This window comes from Saccostrea echinata, unplaced genomic scaffold (genome assembly GCF_033153115.1).
Source record: "Saccostrea echinata isolate AGI-Se365-2 ecotype Australia unplaced genomic scaffold, CSIRO_AGI_Sech_v1 ptg000016l, whole genome shotgun sequence".
NCBI classification, from domain to species: domain Eukaryota; kingdom Metazoa; phylum Mollusca; class Bivalvia; order Ostreida; family Ostreidae; genus Saccostrea; species Saccostrea echinata.
Window position 1 is genome coordinate 28,956,920 of NW_026889765.1, and position 12,656 is coordinate 28,969,575.

General features: G+C 33.4%; 1 long non-coding RNA gene and 1 pseudogene across 1 annotated transcript; both read left to right on the forward strand.

Moving 5' to 3' along the window:
* Positions 1 to 815: 815 nt before the first annotated feature.
* On the forward strand, positions 816 to 10,612 carry LOC133188710 (uncharacterized; annotated as a pseudogene).
* A 34-nt stretch (positions 10,613 to 10,646) lies between these two features.
* LOC133189098 (uncharacterized) lies at positions 10,647 to 11,056 on the forward strand. The gene is made up of 3 exons (XR_009721405.1): positions 10,647 to 10,660; positions 10,793 to 10,838; positions 10,994 to 11,056. It is a non-coding gene; the product is annotated as an uncharacterized LOC133189098 (long non-coding RNA).
* The last annotated feature ends 1,600 nt before the right edge of the window (positions 11,057 to 12,656 follow it).

The following is a 12,656-nucleotide window of genomic DNA, read 5'->3' on the forward strand; positions in this document are numbered from 1 at the left end:
TTGATTTTGATGTGTAGTACGCAGGTGAGTTAAGGCTAGGTATAGGCATTTCTATGCAAATAATCTAATTAAAATGCCTAAGGACTATATCTATTATACAGAGAAAGTTAAAACTTGTTGTCTTATACATACTTGGTACCCACGACATGAGATAGCCAGTACACATTATGACGTCATATTATGACGTCATTGTTCTTTACTACACAAAATTATAATGGATATCAACAAAAATGCTTTGGCGCAAGGGCATGCTCTATTTAATTTAACTGAGACAAGGTATATTTTGAAGCATAATATTCCAAAGTTTGCTGGTATTGCTGCACAAATATCAACAGCTCAGTTGTATAATTTCTATTTGTAAAGTTTTAAGTTGAATAAGGGTAAAAATGTACAGCCCGGTATAAGTTTCCTCAGATTCCGATAAAATGAAAAAATGCCTAGGATTTGTGCAGCATTTTTATTTATCTATAGAATATTCTTCTTAGCATTATACAAATTTTATGTAAAAATAAATAGGGTAATCCCTTGCGCCGAAGCTGTTTTGTTGATGTGTTTCATTACCTCCAGTAGGTAAGATCAGTGACGTCATAATATGACGTCATAATGTGTACTGGCTATAACATATCGTGGGTACTAAGTATGCATAAGAAAATAAATCAACACTTTCTCTGAATAATAAATATACCTCTTATACGTTTTTATTAGCTCATTTGCATAGAAACGCCTATACCTAGCCTTAACTCACATGCGTAGAGAACTCGTTTTAAAGGTTGGTCACTTCTAGTCGCCGACTTAAACGCGAGCAACATCGAATTATGGACGCCGACTTACGTTCAACAGCAAATAAACATGTCACTTCACAGGCAAACAATGAGATGATTTTGAGCCAGTTTTCCACTTTTTTGCACAGTAAACTGTCGACAGTACAGAGAAGTATTAACGAAAATCAAAAAGTTTCGCCAAGCGGCAAGAAGCTAATTTTGAGCAAGTTTGTGCAGATAATTACAAATTCAAACAGAAGGCCCATGGGCCACATCGCTCACCAGAGCACATTGGCTAGGAAAAAGAACAAATCAGTTCAGTTTTGAAAAGATTACAGGGGGGATTGAATTTTATACTACCTGAGGATGCTTCTATATCAATATAACAAAGGCTTCGCTGTTCTTGAGCAGAAGGTTTTTAAAGATTTTTTTTTTTCAATATATTCCCTTGTTAAAAAATTTAAAAATTTCGGGTCATCTTTTGAACAAACTTGAATTTACACTACCTAAGGATGTTTCCATATCAATATGACTAAACATGGCTTTTCTGTTCTTGAGAAGAAGATTTATTCCTATAATTTCCTATGTAAAACTTTGATCCCCCATTGTGGCTCCACCCTACCTCCAGGGGTCATCATTTGAATAGCCATAAATTTACACTATGTAAAGAAGGTTTCCTATAAATTTCATCTTTTTTGGCCCAAATCTTCTTGAGAAGAAGATTTTTAAATCATGCCACCAAATCTTCACTATTTCTGAATTATCTCCACTTGAATGATGGCGTGGCCCTTCATTTGAACAACTTGAATCTTCTTTACCAAAGTATGCTTTTTCGCAAGTTTTGTTGAAATCCCTTCACCCAAGGATGCTTTGTGGCAAGTTTGGTTGAAAATGGCCCAGTGGTTCTGAAAAAGAAGTCGAAAATGTGAAAAGTTTACAGACGGATGGACGGACAGACGAATTACAGACAAAATGTGATCAGAAAAGCTCACTTGAGCTTTCTGCTCAGATGAGCTAAATTCGCGGTAATGAAAAACAATACAAACACAACATGAAAGTAAGGGCAAAGTTGAAGGAGGCAAATGAAGAAGTCGGAGAGATCGCATTCAAGGAGTGAGACAAAAGATAACAGAAGGTTATGATTTAATTAAGCAGAAATAAAAACTTTATAAGCTGGCAGATTCGTCATCGGCTGGTTGGAGAGCTGTAGATGAATATGCAAAGAACCCCATAGCTTCAGACTCGGATGATGAAAAAAGAATTTCCAAAGCGCAAACGAGGGCGGAGAGAAAAGTCACGGAAGAACTTACCAAACGTCGATATATACGGGAGAAAGTGAGGCCCTACCCTTTTATCAGTGCTGCAGAAGGAAATACTTCATCCTCTACAACGGCCGATGTATGGAGATCGGGTCAGTGCTACAGGTGTCATAAGAAGGGACACTGGAAGAAAGACTGTACTGAGAAAATAGATGAAAAGATAAGTAGTTTTGTATTTGAATATTTTGACACAAAGCAGTCATGTGAGACGAACCCAGGTAAATCGCCGGTGGGTAGACTGAGAAAAAAATGTAGGTTAATCATTATGGCGTTCGATTGAAGCGAGCAAATACCATGGGTATCATTCCAATAACAGCGTGTCAGTTTGCTTGATCAAGTGTGCTAAACTTTCACACGTTGATTACCATATTACTCATTGATTGACTGGTTGATTTTAAAAAATGTACACATCTTTACATATAAAACACAGGACCTCCAAACACCACCGAGAGTATTGACCAATCGCATCGAACACGTTGAATGATTGTTTACTACGGTAGAAAACAACAACACGTGGTCAGTCAAAGCCTGTTTTACATGAATTGACTGGATAAAAATATTATAAGAAAATTTACATAAAAACTAGCAAAGCAACACTCCTGAGTACTAGTACATAGGTGCGGTATGCAAGTGATGGCTAAAAAAATACATTTTACAATACATTTGATCCACACAACAAAGTGCTAGAGTTTCATTTTAGATGTTCAAGAATGTCTAGTGCTTTATTGTGTTGATCAAATATCGAAATAAATCAAAATCTTTAAAAGAGTCTCAGCTACGACCGCGGAAAATTAACTGGCAAGATTAAAATTAGTAGTAGCTTCCGTCATTTCCATTGTATACAGTCAAAAGATTTTATGATAGACAATAACATTTTTTTGGGGGAGGAGGGGGGAGGGGGGTATAATTCTGCGGCACGACCATCTGGAAAAAAACAAACATTTGATTGGAATTTTAGTTTGAGATCCATTTTAAATCCACCTCAGCTACGCTCAGAAGCACAGTATTACTACTTGATCAAGAAGATTAATAATTTCAATTTAGGAATATATAGTTTGAAATTCATATAAAACAGAATTTTCTGTCAATTTTTTTTTTTTTAAATTAAAACGGGGACCTGTTTGGGGGTTGGGAAGAACTTGGAAGTAAATATAAGCTTTAGAGTTTCTTCAAAAGCCTCCCCGTATTTGTTTGTCAATAAAGGATGACTGCACTTAAGGACATGCGAAATTTGCTACAAAATAAACTTTCAAAACAAACATTTTTCTTTTCATTGCAAGAATGGTCAACATCCAGTCTACAACTTTATGTAATTACGGTTAATAAAAGTGTGTATTTACGAAGTTCGAATCTGTTTTCAAAGGCAGGGGTCATCACAATTTCTTGAATCTCCGTTCGATGATGAGGACGCCCACTTTTTTACTAACTATATACATAGTCAGCGCATGTTTGTCTATTGTTCTACGTTTAACAGTAGTTGCATATTTGCATAAATAATAATGTGTCAAAAGGAGATTAATAGACAAACATGCGCTAATGGTTAAAAAGAGAAAAAAAAACTGCTTCTTCTTACATTCGCTCTCTGTGTTGTAACCAAGGATTGTGACATATTGAATATTATAATTCACCACGTGATTTCTTACATCAGGTAACTTTGTGAATACTAAATTCCGTCACGTGACTTGTAAGGTAGCATGTTTTGTGATAACTAGGCCCCGGGATCATGAAAAGTCTTAAGGTTAAGTCAAATTTTTATTTTGTGATAAAATGATGTAGTAGTCAAACAATCACAAAATTTAAAATATTGTTCTATATTACTTTACAAAAGTGTTGTCATCTGCAAAATTAGAGATTAATTCAATAATAATTAAACATTTTACAGGCGATTGAAATTTTGACTTAAGTCTTAGTCTGTTTCATGATCTTGGATTAAGGACATTGTGATCGAACACGTTAAGTCATCTGGCATTGATATAAACCTGCTTTAATTACATTGACCTGCTCATATTGTTAATTTCGTTTTGAAACCTTTGTCGGAAGTGTATTTGTGCCATACAAAATGGAGAGGGAGATTGGAAAGAGAGATCACGTTCTTTTTTCCAAACATGTCATTGTTATTTATGAAGTCTAATTTTAGACCATTTTCTTACAATGTTAGCTCCACCTCTTCTGCATATCTAATATTCAATAAAGGGCAGGTAAGTGTAAATTCACTATTTTTGGAAAGCAGTAAGGACAAAAAACATCGAATCATTTTATTGTATCACAGTCTAAAATCATTTTAAGATTTAAATGTGGTTACAAATTGACAGGATTCTTTCATAAACATACAAAAGTGAAATAAGGTATAGATATAAAAGCAACAGAAGCAACCGAAAAAGACCCAAAAACAGGCGTTAAGTGCAGTCATCCTTTTCGGTGAAAAAAATATCTCTTGCCATTTTAGAAATAAATATATTCTGACATGTGAAGAAATGAAGATACATGTATATAATCTGAATCGATAAAATTTGTCCCCCCCCCCCCCCGGGAATTAAATGACCGTCACTTGAAAGAATATATTTATATCTTATTCTATATCTTTGCACATCTTTAAAAATATTGGAAAGAAAATTATGATTTACATTAATTTCAACTGCATGTAAATGTATTTGAATTGAAATCATTTGTCTTTCTAGTCATAAGTTTACAATTTGCTAAATAAATGAAAGTAGCTAAAATGGGTTGAAAATGAAATTCAAACTAGAATTTCAACCTAATGTTTTCTCAGACGTCCGTGTCCTATTGTCTCTTATCAAATGTTTTGACTAGGGATGTCAACGAATATTCGAACATTCGAATTCGATGAGTTGATATTCGAATATGAATTTATTAAGATTCGAATATTCGGTGTTTTTCAGATTTCACAAAAAAGTAATAAATTTTAATTAGAACAGTGCTAGAATTATCCCCGTTTTATTTACTAGCGATCCCTGACTGTAACAGATGGAAACGTAAGGCCGTGGAAAAAATAAAAAAATATCTTTCCTTTACGTCTCTTAATTCTTAAAAAAGATAATTAGCAAAATATTGACTGATAAATGTGAAAGAATATGTCCTTGCTTGTATTCTTTAGTTTAAAGTACTTTAAACATGAGGAAAACTGCAATTTGAATATTTCACACAATACCATAAAGCCAACTTAAATTTATTTAAATCTTTGCTTTCTTTTGTAGAATTTTTTTATTTGTCTCAAAGATTAAGAATAATGTTGCCTTAAAATTTAATAAATTTGCAATATTTCCCAAAAAAAAAATACAGAGAGAAATTGTTGAGAACCTGACAATTTTTTTCTTAAATTCAAAACTGGTTTGTCCTTTTCTCTATCCAGTTTTCGCTTCCGCTACGCTCCCACATACACCAACGTCTGGCCTACAAGATAGAAAAATTGTAAAAGGTGAAAAAAGATTATTGAAAATGGTTTTTACTCATATTAGCTTTAGTTACTTACCATGATTGCAATAAATTCATATTGACTGTAAATATGGAAGAAACGATGCATGCGATGTGTATACCTCCAGTGCATCAAGTGGTACTGCAAAATGAGTTAACAAACTTGTCTTCATCAATATATACGTGTTTTTGGGCTTTTGCAACTTTTCCTACGTGACGTCATACATTTCACGGTTGAGTAATTTTGAACACCGTAATAAACATTAGTATACAGTTATCAAGATATACCTCTGACCAGTTTTCATAATTTTCGGACACGCAGTCAAAAATATTGCGCATATTTATGTTACCCTGCGTTTCTTTTTCAGTATACATGTATTTTTCGGCTTTAAGGGGACAATCGATTAAAAGTAACAACTTCGACGGAAGTTCCATTCGGTCAATTGCCTAATTGAAGAACCCCCCCTTTTTTTCTGAGTACAGTATTTTGCTATAGTAAATTTTCCTTTAGATGCTGGTTGCCCCTCCCCGACTTTTTGATGTTGTACGGTCGAGCACTGGCAAATTCCAGGATTTGGACAGTATTCTTTTTTTTTTTTTTTTTTTTTTTTTTTGCTTGTCAGATAATTTTGGGAAGTCCCCCCCCCCCCCACTTTTGGTCATTCTTTTTTTTCCTCGTCAGATTTTTATTTTCAAACCGTTGCTACTGGCCTCTTGGCATTACCACTGAAACCGATATTAATACAGTAGGCAATCATAATCGTTACATTCACTGAAACTGAAAAAAAAAAAGACTGTTCTATTTTGGTTCGTCAGCTTGTCAACTTTACGTCGGTGTTACTCTCACTCGCGCACGTGTGCGTGGTATGCCTAATTTTTCATCATGTTCACCCCCCCCCCCCCCCCGAGAAAATGTAGCCAGTTTCTAAAGACTTTCTTGCAAACATTCGCATTTACTAAATCAACTGGATTCCTTATATTCCATCTCTTTCTCCAATCGAAAATCTGTGGGACTAACTAAACGGTAGAGTTTGAAGCTCGGAATGCCCTAGCTTCTCCCGTCTAACTAAGGGACTGCCCTGTCGAAAGGGTAAATAAATCAAGAACCGGGGGGGCACGGGGAGGGGGCGTGCCCCCCTCCGCCATAATTTTGCCGATATATATAGTACTATAGAAAACATAGCAATTAAAACCTCTGATCACCTTTTTTTTTTTTTTTTTTTTTTTTTTTTTTTTTGCTTGTCCAGGAATTTTTGGTAGTTGATAGTGCCCCCTCAACTGAAAGTGTATGGCTGTGCCCCCCCCCCGAACTGAAATTGCTTCCTACGGGCCTGTTCATATCCCTTTGAGAACGATATATGCACTTATGAACTCCTTGCAGAGGAGAATATACGCTGTTAGAGATGTGGGAGATAATGAGAATTTTTATTTTCACTTTTGGGGGTTTCGTCATATGAATTTCGTTAACTCATGAATTATCGGTCAAAATCAAATGAGATTTTGGTAACTTTTTAATTAAAGATGAGTTTAAATGTTAGATAACAATACTGGAGAATACCTTCGAAAAAATAGCATTAATTTACTTCAAACGTTATCTACGTTTCTTTTTCCTTTCAGTAAATAACCAAGAAAATAAAATGTTTTGATTAAGGGATGATCGTTCTAAAATAATTGATAAAACATCATCTTCATTGATATTAAATTAATTAATTATGATTTTAGCTTTTAATATTCACCATTCAAAACTTACAAGAATTCTGTACAACGAACGCTGAAGGAGGTGTTCAGAGAGTAGCGGAAGACAACTCTTGATAGAGAATGTGAATTTTCCTGAAAACCCTACCCTCCAGGGGACGTAGTGGTGTAAGCTGTATATTTCCAATCTTGCCAGTTTATGTGCCGTGGTCTTAACCGAAAAGGTTCAAGAAGATTCCTTATCCAGCATTCATAGCGATAGACCTACTCGTGACTTTCCAGGTGGTTCATCTTCGACTGACATAATCTTTATGTAGTTCCCGAAGCATTCCAAATATCCATACTCAAAGACGAACTACACTGACTTATAGGTGAGTTTCATATTAAAATGTAAATAATTTCAGGGGCCTGATTTCCATGTCACTTTCAACTTTTATCAGATTGACCCCCCTTCTCCCAAAAGAGAGAGAGGGGGGGGGAGGACTGTTTCAGTGATAATATTATAGGATTTGCAATCCCATAAAAAAAACGGTATGAATTCACTTGATTCATTTTTCGTTTCATTTTTTTTTTTCTCAATTTCAGTAAATATTGAATACTTTGCCGATAGCTGTTCAAAAGCTTTGTCTTCTCTCGAATGCAGATGTAGATGGGAATTAAACTTTGGAGAAAGAGAATTAAGTTTATAATTTCTAGATATTTATAAAGTAATTGTCGAATTTTTACTACGTGCTTTTATACTTTCTTTTTACATTGTCACTTTTCCGTCATCCGCCACTGCTTTCCCGAGAGAAAAAGAATACTGATTTTCCGCGACTAATCATACTGCTATTCCTCGATTCAATTTTTTTTCCGCGATCTATTTTAACATGTACCTCCGTTAATGAGGTAAAAACCTTACAACAGCCTTACAACTCCTTTTGCATCAGTTGAAATTTTGGCTTTGCATACTTTTTTCATTTGCTAAGATAAAGAAAATCGCCATTAGTTACTCGTAAAACATTGACTTTTTCTATAGGTGTATCCATCGTATACTCAGTATTATACCACAGGTTCCTTTTTTCAGCATTAATGATTAATTTTAATGACTTCAGAAACTATCATCGAGCAATACTGACCAAATTTCTTTGAAGAAATACGGGCAAATACAGGTTAATTATATATCAGCGTTTGATGCCAAGCACTACTCGTGGCCATTTAGAAATAGCGGAAAGGATGTATCAAATAGAGGAGATACCATATAACTTTAGTTTTAATCAATCTCGGAAGGACAGTTTGAAGAAGTCGTGGAAAAACAGATAGGGGAAAGCACCTGTTTACTATAACTTTTAGAGATCATTTCAGAAAGGAAATTTCGTAAAAAGCTTTCGAACATAATAAATTTGGTTTCATTCACTTTCATTCCTGTAATTTTTAAAAATGTTGAACACTTTCTCACTGACAAGAAAATTGAATTTTTGTAATTAAAAATTATAATTAACCATTCTTTCAAGTAACGTTTTCCCTCTGTAATTTTACGAAGCTGTAGTTAAGCAATCATTAACTTGGGGGGGGGGGGGGGGGTCATGAATCAGAATATGCATTTTCTTCACTAGTTCTCATAGCCAAGATAATTATTTTTTTTAATGAAGACGAGAACAATTTGAAAATATAACATCAATTATATCAAAACAAGGCAAAATATAATTCAACAGTGAAGTAAATAAAAGAGGATTTTTATTGTCAATTTACTCCTTTTTTTAATTTTGTTTACTCTGAGGTACACGTAAATGTAAGATCAACATTTTTGCATTGGCTAATTATGACGTTTGAAGCTGCATTGACGTCACAATTTTATTTACTTCACAACCTAACAGAAGGATCGAAGATACAGTATAGTGAGTAGAATTTTTTTCTCTCTTTTGTATCTTTTAACTCTTTGCTGTTTTTGTTGTCAAATGTAAGAGTTCAGTGTTTAAAATCAGCACCAGTAGAAATGTAGAAGATTATGCAACATTCGACACCTTGAATTTTTTTAAGTCTTGAAGAAAGCAGTTTTAAATCTGAAGTTGTTCTCCTGGGGTACGAATATAAGCATCATTTTAAAAAAAACCCCAGAATTTGCCACTATCCATTCAGTGCATTATATACGAAATATCAACTCATAAAAAAGGGTAGCTTTAATAATAAACCTTGTATTTTTCATTAATATATTAGTTGTCACATCAAGGATTTAATTAATATTAATGCAACATTAGAAATATAAAACTTGAATTCATAAAAAAAAAAAAAAAAAAAAAAAAAAAAAAAAAAAATCAGAAATTTCTGTCTGACAGAAATGCATCTGGGAGACAATTTTCAAATTCATGAAAAATTTCATCCCCTATCCCAAAAGAATAAGTAACAGTGTCGTGAAAAGGCAAAATAAAAACAAAATGAATATTCTTGTGAAGTTTTTCTCTAATACTGACGTCATAATTACATTATCACGAGATCGAACGTCACAAACAGTGTGACGTAACAATCATCACTACAACAAAACAAAACAGTGTTGAGCTTAGAAGTAGAAGGTATTTTTAGCCCAGAGCTTAGCAATAAATCTTCTTGTCACAGTTCTTTTAAGATGATACATTTCAATACTATCTATATCATGTATATTTCAAATTTCTGATAAATATAATTGTTTCTTCTTTGTGTAGCAAGCAAACATGGACATCGATATGAATGAGATTTTAGATTTCGGAGAGGATGCGGTCACAGATGTTGTAAGTTTAGCATTCATACATAAATAGTAACTAAACTGACTTACTATTTCTTTTTGTAAACTTAAGATTTGAGAATGGTTTCGTATGCTTATATAATTAACATGAAAAGCTAAATACATCAACATCTGCGTGTTATGCTTTTTCGGATCAAACTAACATTATTTCTGCAAGCATTTATTTCGCAAAATTGGGAAATTGTGGGGGGGGGGGGGGTATTAAGGCATTTTAGAATATGTCATGTTTTTGTATGCATTAAATCACCCCTCCGCGTTTTGAAATTATAATTATACGTTTTGCTTATCCACTAAACGATTGTTTTCAGGACTCAAAGCTGAAGATCTTGAAATTTAGTTACAGTTGGGCTGATGCCGTTGAAGAGCATGAGAGACTTATGGAGGTGAATATAGGGAGTAAAATGCATACAAGTTTAGTAACAAACAAAATGTATGCTTATATGAGAAAAAAAAAACTATCAAATTTTTAAATTCAATTGATTTCCATATCGGCATACTTTTAAGATAACTATTAAACAAAGTTTATAATTAGCGTTCTTAAAAAAAAATAGGAAATAGTTATATTTCCTGTAAATGTGCACATAGTCATATACTCTGATATTTTAGGCTCAAAAGCAGCAAGAAGAAATGGAAAGAGTGCTAAATAAAGAGACAACAGGAGAACAGACAAAAAACAAAAACAATGACAACATCAGGTATGACTGTCACTTACCCAAAGATAAATACAAATCTTATATCAACACATCATATAGTTTTGTCATATTTCAATCTTTCTTTTATGTAACACTGAGATTACCAATAACATTAACGTGTATTTCTCCTCGCAGAGAAGAAACATTTCTCGATTTTGGAGATGAACCGGTTAGAGATTGGGTAAGTGCTGTTTGAATTGCATCTTTAAATTAAACTCAATTTTGAAATTAATAACACCCTGAACACAATTATATATCAGTATGTACTGGACATATGTCACACATTTTACTAAATTATTTATTTCCCATGTAGATGTATTTATTCTTTACTTTCAGAGAACAAAGCTTCAGATTTTAAAGTTTGATTATTCCTGGGCCGAGAGAGTTGAAGAAGAGGAGAAAAAACCAAGGTATTTCAATCCATTGAAATTTATTCAGTGGTGACAGGAATTTTAATGTTTGTATATATATATTTCTGATAAAATCATTTATAGATTAAGATAGGTTTTTGTGATCTCTCCATTTATTGTATTGTTAATACTTATTGTCATTTTCAATAAATGACAATTCACAGTTATTGTTTTACGCTATTTTATCCAAGAAAGAGGTCTGTATATTTATATTTGGAATTTAAATCAAATACGTGTATTTCTGATAGTTTGTATTATTATCATCTGGCTAAAATTAAAAATCGTTACATCTGTCTTAACTAAGCAGATCATGTAAATGTGAAAACTTTGTTTAAAAAGTCGGAAATATACCACTATTCGCCCATAACAATTTTGGCCTTTTCTTATTTCCAGATAGAAAATGCTGTGGGTCAGAGAACTAGCATGGAGAGAAACAGACTTGAGCAGACTCGTAGAAGAGAACAGAAAGACAACTTAAGGTAGTAACTCAATTTTGTGTTACATTATCCAAATTTCAGTTTCCGTTCCTTCAGACTATTCTATTTCTGTGAATTATTTATAATTCCGAGTGATCGAACAATACTTGGATTTAAAAAATCTGATTGAAGATAATACTTGTAATAATGTTGATAAAAAATATATTTATAAAACCAAACTTTTTTCCCCTTATAATTTTAATTTTTAATGTTCTTTATGATAGATTGAATTATTATTTATAGATTTGAAAATATAATAAACAAATCACCATTGCAAAATTGTTTAACAACATTGATTTCATGCTGTGCTCCATTAAAGACCCGGATGTAACTTAAGGCAGTACAAAAACCTATTTTATATTTTAGTCAAAAAAGATATGAAGCAAAGAAGCTGGCAAACACTTCAGCAAAAAGAAGAAACTATTCTTGGAAAATAAAACAAGAGGTATTTTAAAGTGTTCATTCTTACATACGGTTATATGCATAAGAGCTATACATGCTTATTTATCAAGAACATTTTCTTTTCCTCTTGAATTTCTTAAGCTTGTATAAATCACATCTGTGACCAAAATTAACTTAATTAAAAGTCTGTCATTTTATTGCATTCAGTAAAACAGGAGAATAAAATACATTTATACACATATTTTCAGGCTGTCAAACCAACATCAACAGAACAAAGAAAGAATGAGAATAAATATTACAAGAAAGACCTTCCAAAAGAGGGTCAACAAAATATAAAATCCAGGTTAACAGAGAAACAGTCTTCACCAGAAAGGATGAAATTAGAGGATCTGGTAATAGCACATACACAAGTCTCAGAGGAAATTAAATCAGCAGAGCTTGGATTAGCAGTTACATGTAAACAACATGAACAAGCTCTCAAAGAGAAAAAGAAGTCAGAAAAGCTGGGGATATCAGATACACAAGTCCTCCCTAAGGAAAAGAAGTCAACAGAGCTTGGATTAGCAGATACACAAGTTATTCCACAGGGAAAGAAGGCAACAGAGCTGGGGATGGCAGATACGCAAGTTCCCAAAGAGGAAGAGAAGTCAACTGAGCTTGAATTAGCAGATACACAAGTTATTCCACAGGGAAAGAAGGCAACAAAGCTGG